A 6,369-nucleotide genomic window follows, 5' to 3' on the forward strand; every position below is an offset into this window, starting at 1 on the left:
TGAGGAAGAAAACAGCCTGAAAACGTTGTCGCCACAGAAGTAAAACGCGGAAGTCGAGCACGTGGCACGAAGCTAGATTTTATTGGTTGACTTTGAAAGGAAGAAAATTAATCCAGAGTGACGCTGATTTATTTCATTTTTTAAAAATTATTTATATCTTCTCATGTGTGGTGCTTTTTTTCAGTTAATACACACACACACACACACACACACACACACACACACACGCAGGAATACACTGAAATTTTTTTTAAAATTTTCATGTGATTTTAACATATTTTTGGCCGCTGAATTAAATAAAATGAAAACCATTCTTTTCTATAACGTAAACTTTTTTCACAAAACCCTTTGTTTAGTTTTCAGTTATAGGTTTATAATTTCGCATTGTATTACTATTTACCTATGGTTGTCTTATTGCAATGATAGTATGTTGGAATTTAGTATTTTCAAGTATTAAATGCCAACGGCCATGCCACGTTGAGTACACCGCTTCCCGTCCGATCAGCGAAGTTAAGCAACGTTGGGTCTGGTTAGTACTTGGATGGGTGACCGCCTGGGAACACCAGATGCTGTTGGCATCCCTACGTGTCAAGTGGGGTTGGTGGAGGATTAGTGCCCTTCCCTGTAAAACAATTAACTCTAACCCCTTGGCCACCCCGTCTGGGATACATGGCGTCTGGCAATGAATGAAAATGAATGAATGAAGTATTAAAATTCATGATGAAGAGAGTATATGTGAGTGAGGTGAAGGGGGAAGAGGGAGGGGGAGGCCGAGGATGAGATGGAGGGATGGGGTGGAGAGGTATATGAGAGAGGGGGGTGTCAGTTGGGAGCGGGGCAGTGAAATGGCAGGGGACAGGGCGACGTGGAGGCGATTTGTTTGTGGCCACCCCGAACGGGATTGAGGCGTCTGGCAATAGATAGATAGACAGAAAATCCATGTTTAATACAAGTGAGTTATTTTATTTTATAATGTCAGAATATAGGTGTAACATAACACAGTGATGAGACGGCGGTACTGGACTCTGGAGTGCAGCAAACATATTAGAGTAACAGTGTGACTTAGTTGATTAGTGTGCTTGTAAATTACTTCCAGTGGAGTGTGTGTGTGTGTGTGTGTGTGTGTGTGTCTTGTTGGAGTGATATTTACTGAAAATAGTGGTGTAATATTGGAGTTGTGAACTTTGCTGATTTTTTTTTTTAAAGATCATTTAAAACTTGTACTGTTGATGATCATATTATGGCGCCTACTGTAGACGTTGTGTGAACACTTTTTTTTCTTTTTGCTACATATGTGGAAAATTTGGAGTGAAGAAACAGAGAAAGAATATAAGAGATTTTAATTAAAAAGCTTATTACGCCTACCCTGGAATAAAGTTTGGTAACCAGAACAAAAAGAGGGCCTCTCACATATTCTGCTCAATTTGTTTTGAGGAACTAGGACAATGGACAAGATGTAAAAAGAAGGCTCTTGCTTTTGGTATTCCGATGATATGAAGGGAACATAAAAATCATGGTAACGATTGTTATTTTTGTTCCTGCAAAATTCTAGGCTAGAACAAAAAGAATCAGAAAGAAATTGCTTTTCCTAATCTCCCATCAGCAATAAGACCAGTACCACATGGACCTGATCTATCAGTCCCTACTCCACCTGATAGTCTGGATTATGTAGAAACACACTCAGAGGCCATGATGACTTTGTCCCAGCGTGTTCAGGCAATGAGCCACAGTCATTCGCTCAGGATGAAAATAATGATTTCGTAAAGGACCTCGGTCTACAAAGAGATGCTCACAGTCGTTGCGGACCTGATTAAAAGATAAATCCTTATATCATCCAGACACAACTTCATTTTGGTACCGAAATAGAAAAAAAGAGTTTGCACCATATTTCAAGAAAGATGGATACTTGATTAACTCCACTGACGTAAGTGGCCCAGTGCAGAAACTTGGCAAAGATTATAATGCAGAAGAATGGAGACTATTTATGGATTCATCCAACAGAAGCCTGGATGGGGGTACATCTTCATAACTGTCACGAATCAAATTCGCGACATTTTCCTTCTGTGAGAAACCATGAACTGTTGGTGGAAAACTCACTGTGTCTCGTTCAGTCAACCGTTTCTCTATCCATTTCGGTGGTATACTTTTTTCAAAACATTCGTCACTGTTTCAAAAGTGACCGATCTAATGCCCGTCATTAAGTGCTCTACTGAGCGATATTATTGTTTCTTTATTGTTCGCCCCTGCTTGCCTAAACCGTTGGCCACGCCTTCTCGGCTGGCCTGTGCGTCCTAGCACATGCATCGTATTTGAATGGGCAGTCAAGTGTCTGTCGCAACGGAGTGAGGTTCTGTGCTCCAGTAGTGAGAGGTCATCTAGCACCCAGACTCCCCTAGACTACAGTTCTCCAGGCTCCCACCCTTCTTTGGTGATACGCTACACTGACCAGTATTTCTTTTCGTTTTCCTAGACTTAAGAGTTTAGTTAAGGTGCTTTTCCTAGGTTTAAGAATTTAGCTTTTGAGTGAGTGAGTGAGTGCGATCTCTTTATTTTGAATTCATTTGAAATGTAATGTTAAATTTATTTCTTTGTAATCAATAAATTTAACAGTTCTTTTTCTTGAGCTTAATGTAATGTAAACTCGTGTTTCATTTCTCCACAATTAAGCTTATTTCCCTTATAGCTCCTAGCTTGCATAAACGTTTTGCTATTCATAACTGGTACTTAGGCCAGTCTTGTTGTATTAAGATTAAAATCCGTTGTGCCTTCTAGTAGTTATGCATCAGCAAGAACCTGATATTATTAATAGTATTAGTTATTTATTGTCAGGGGTGAAGTAACTTTCTCCAGAGGCTAACAGTACTAATAAACAGCAATTGAGTAATTAGTCTCTGCTGTGTACTGTTGAGAAAGTTTATAAATTCTCATTCTGAGAGAGTCGGCGAAGAGGACCGGCATAAAGTAATCATTGCTTGATTTAGCAAGACAATTCATTGTCCCTGCTCTTCAGTATCATTGAGAATTATCATTTAATTTTGCATTTATTTTAAAAACCCCGTGACAATTGGCGACCTCATTCCAGGATATTAACTCCTAGCTCTAAAGCTATTCACGAGATAATACTCACTCGTTCATATTTAGGTATTTTTCATTAAAGTCTATAGGCACTACCTTACTGGTGATTATTGATTCATTTTTATTAATTTACATAATAGACAGTCAGTTGTTTGTTTAATTTTCTTTCTTTACCAGTTTAATTAGATAAAACTGGTCACCACTAACCTGTGCCTATATTCTTTATTTTTAAATTATTCGCATTTCAGAAAAAAAAAATAAAATCGCAGTCAGTACTGAGTCGCAAGTTATTTAGATTGAGCTAGCATCATGGCAGCCAGTGTTTATGTACAGGAAGCCAAAGATATGGGCCTCACAGAGCCAGAAAAAGTTCAGAGCTACGTTCTCTCACGGTTTAATTTCGAGCAAGAACGTGAGAAAGATGCTCGTGAAGAGCGTAGAATCCAACTCGAACACGAGCGAGAACAGCGCGAACACGAACAAAAACAACGTGAACTCGAGCTAGTACAAGAGCGAGAACAACGCGAATATGAGCGTGAACAACGAGACAGAGAACGAGAACACGAACGTGCCGAGCGAGAAGCACGCGAAAAACACGAATATGAAATGCTGAAGCTCAAGCGAGATTCCTTGCCTTCAGACACATCTGGTGCAGTTGGTCCAAGCTCCACGAGTGTTCTCCCTGCACATGTCTTGGCGACCCCACGCATCAAGCTTACTTCATATAAGGAAGGCGAGCGAATCGAGCCATACATAGCTCGTTTTGAGGACATGGCAGACCTGTATCAACTGGATGAGGCAGCTAAGCGGCTCCAATTTCTTAGTTAATTTGAGGGCCCTGCCCTCGATATTCTCCACAGAATTCTTGGAGACAATCTCAAGTATGAGATGAAAGCTGCACTCATTAAGGCGTATGGTCTCACGGTAGACGACGCCTAAGTTCGGTTCATGCGAGCTTGTCTCCAAGACAAGGAGACAGCTGTTCAGTTCCTCGACCGTCTCACTGCTTACTTAAATGAGTGGATGGAGAAAGATGAAACTCCTTCCACGCGTGAGGGGATAATTGACCTTATGCTGCGTACACAGCTAGAGAGGTCGTGGCCTGCTGAGCTCATAGCACAGCTTAAGATCTGCCAGGTGAAAGATGCCAGCCAAATGGTAGAAAAGGCTGACACATATTTTACTGCATACGGGTATCAAACTTGTAAGCAAAACACCTGGAACAGAAAACGACCAAAAACACCTCGCCGGACGCCGTCCGGGCGAGGTAATAAAACCTTTTGGTGATAATTAAATAATGATGTCGTCAATTGACTGATGGGGTTTCTGTAAATACGACGTCATGTTTAGACCTTTGTTTGAATAGGGTGTGTAGTTTCCTGAAAACAGTATTCTAAAACTGATTAAAAGGAAGGATTCAACCATCGCAGTGAAACTATTATATTCGTCAGTGCTGTGGCGTCTTTTTTGCAGTTTATTCTTGGTAAAGCTAGACCATTTTACTCACCTTAGGAGAGGCGCCGTAGCAGTGGTAAGGAATATTATGAAGATTTTGTATGATTTCTCCAGTTCGGGAGTATCCTAGGCTAAATCTTGCTGTTTGATACTGGCAAGAATATAGTTAAACATACGCCATCGTATCGAAAGGGTTATACAGACTGTTCCTTATCCCTTGCCTGCGAAGACTTTCACTCTACTGAATCTGAGAATAATTCCAATCAAATTAAATAATTTCAATATGTTTAATGAAATATTGTTTAACAGATTCTTGGTATGTAGTATCGGTGAGTGTCTATGGGTATGCACATTTTCTTTTAGACATCTACATTTAGTTTGACAAAATCCCACAGATGTACATTAAGCTCATATAAAGGAAAAAATAAAGTGTTTTTATTTGTGAAGTGATGCAAAGACTTAGGAGGCTTATCTGATGCGAGAAATGACTGTGTGGCCTATTTCAGTGGGTGTGAAAACTGTTGAATATTAATGTATTTTTTTGCGCTCTATTGTAATTTCTGGATCCTACCGTATTGGAAATTACTGTTGGTATGATAAACTTGATATTAATTTTACCATCTTTTTTAGCCCCTTCACCGCGAGACATATCCACCAAGCTGAATGAAATCGTCTGGGAGTTAATAGAAAATCATAGAGTGGGGGCATTGGGAGGGGAGAGGGTTAGAAAAAGTGATGGGCAGGGAAAAGGAAGGTGAAGAAAGAGGAGGGAATATGGGAAAGGATAATGGGGATAAAAATGGAAGGTGATGGGAGATAAAGTAAGGATGAGTGTTAGGACTGTATGGACAGATAAGGGTGAGGGGAGGGATGGGGGAGGTTAAGGAAGAGGAAGTAGAAGACGAAGTAAAGGTGAGAGTGAAGAAGGCTGGGGATGAAAGGCGGTAAAATTCGGGGTAGTTGTGTAATTTCCACCAAAAGTTAAAGCCTTCGAGATTAAACGACTGTCGAAACCAAATAAAACTTAAAGCCAGTGGGGAGTTTCGGAGACATTTTGCAAACAATAATAATGTGAGAAGGAAGGACACCCTCTGCTGTCCGAGTAAACTGAGAAAATTGTAAGGGCACAATGATGTCAGGGGAATGTCAGCGAAGCTTAGCTTGAAATGGTACCTAATATCCTTCAAGTTCGGCGTGTTACTTGCAACGACAAACACATATGTTTAATCACAGACCGATACATATACATACGAATAAAGTAAATAAGCTGTATTAATTTTACATACAGTTGGATGCACTTCACACACACACACACACATACACACACACACACACACACACACACACACACACACACACACACACATCACGTAGTCTATTCCAACCTGCCCCTTCTATTATCTCTGAGTGCTTCTCCTCTCGGCTCGTAACAGGGAGGAGGAGGAGGAGGAGGAGGAGGAGGAGGAGGAGGAGGAAGGGGAAGAAAAATATGAACAAAAATTGGAAAAATAAGGAATGAAGTCTGAATAGGTGAATGGTAAAAGGAGAAAGAAAAGAAAGAAAGGGAAGGCAGGAAATAGTACGGAATGAATTAATAAACATTGGTATCGAGGAGGAGGAGGAGGAGGAGGAGAAGGAGGAGGAGGAGAAGGAAAGAACACAGTGGAAACAGGAGGATGAATATGTTTGTTAATGAAGGAAAAAATATGGATAGAAAAGGAAAACATATAAAAAAGTGTAAAGTTAGATAAGAAGGACTGCATTAGAAATGAATTAAGATATATGCTCAATTGAATTAATGGGTCACTGAATGGATGATTGAAGGAGGGAAGGAAGACG

General features: G+C 40.3%; 1 non-coding gene across 1 annotated transcript; it reads left to right on the forward strand.

The window, feature by feature from the left end:
- The first annotated feature begins 459 nt into the window (after nt 1-459).
- LOC145392294 (5S ribosomal RNA) lies at nt 460-578 on the forward strand. Its single transcript, XR_013895966.1, has one exon. It is a non-coding gene; the product is annotated as a 5S ribosomal RNA (ribosomal RNA).
- Nucleotides 579-6,369: the final 5,791 nt, after the last annotated feature.

Source organism: Coenobita brevimanus, chromosome 21 (assembly GCF_032717465.1).
Source record: "Coenobita brevimanus isolate Jiangsu-jjx chromosome 21, ASM3271746v2, whole genome shotgun sequence".
Classification (NCBI taxonomy): domain Eukaryota; kingdom Metazoa; phylum Arthropoda; class Malacostraca; order Decapoda; family Coenobitidae; genus Coenobita; species Coenobita brevimanus.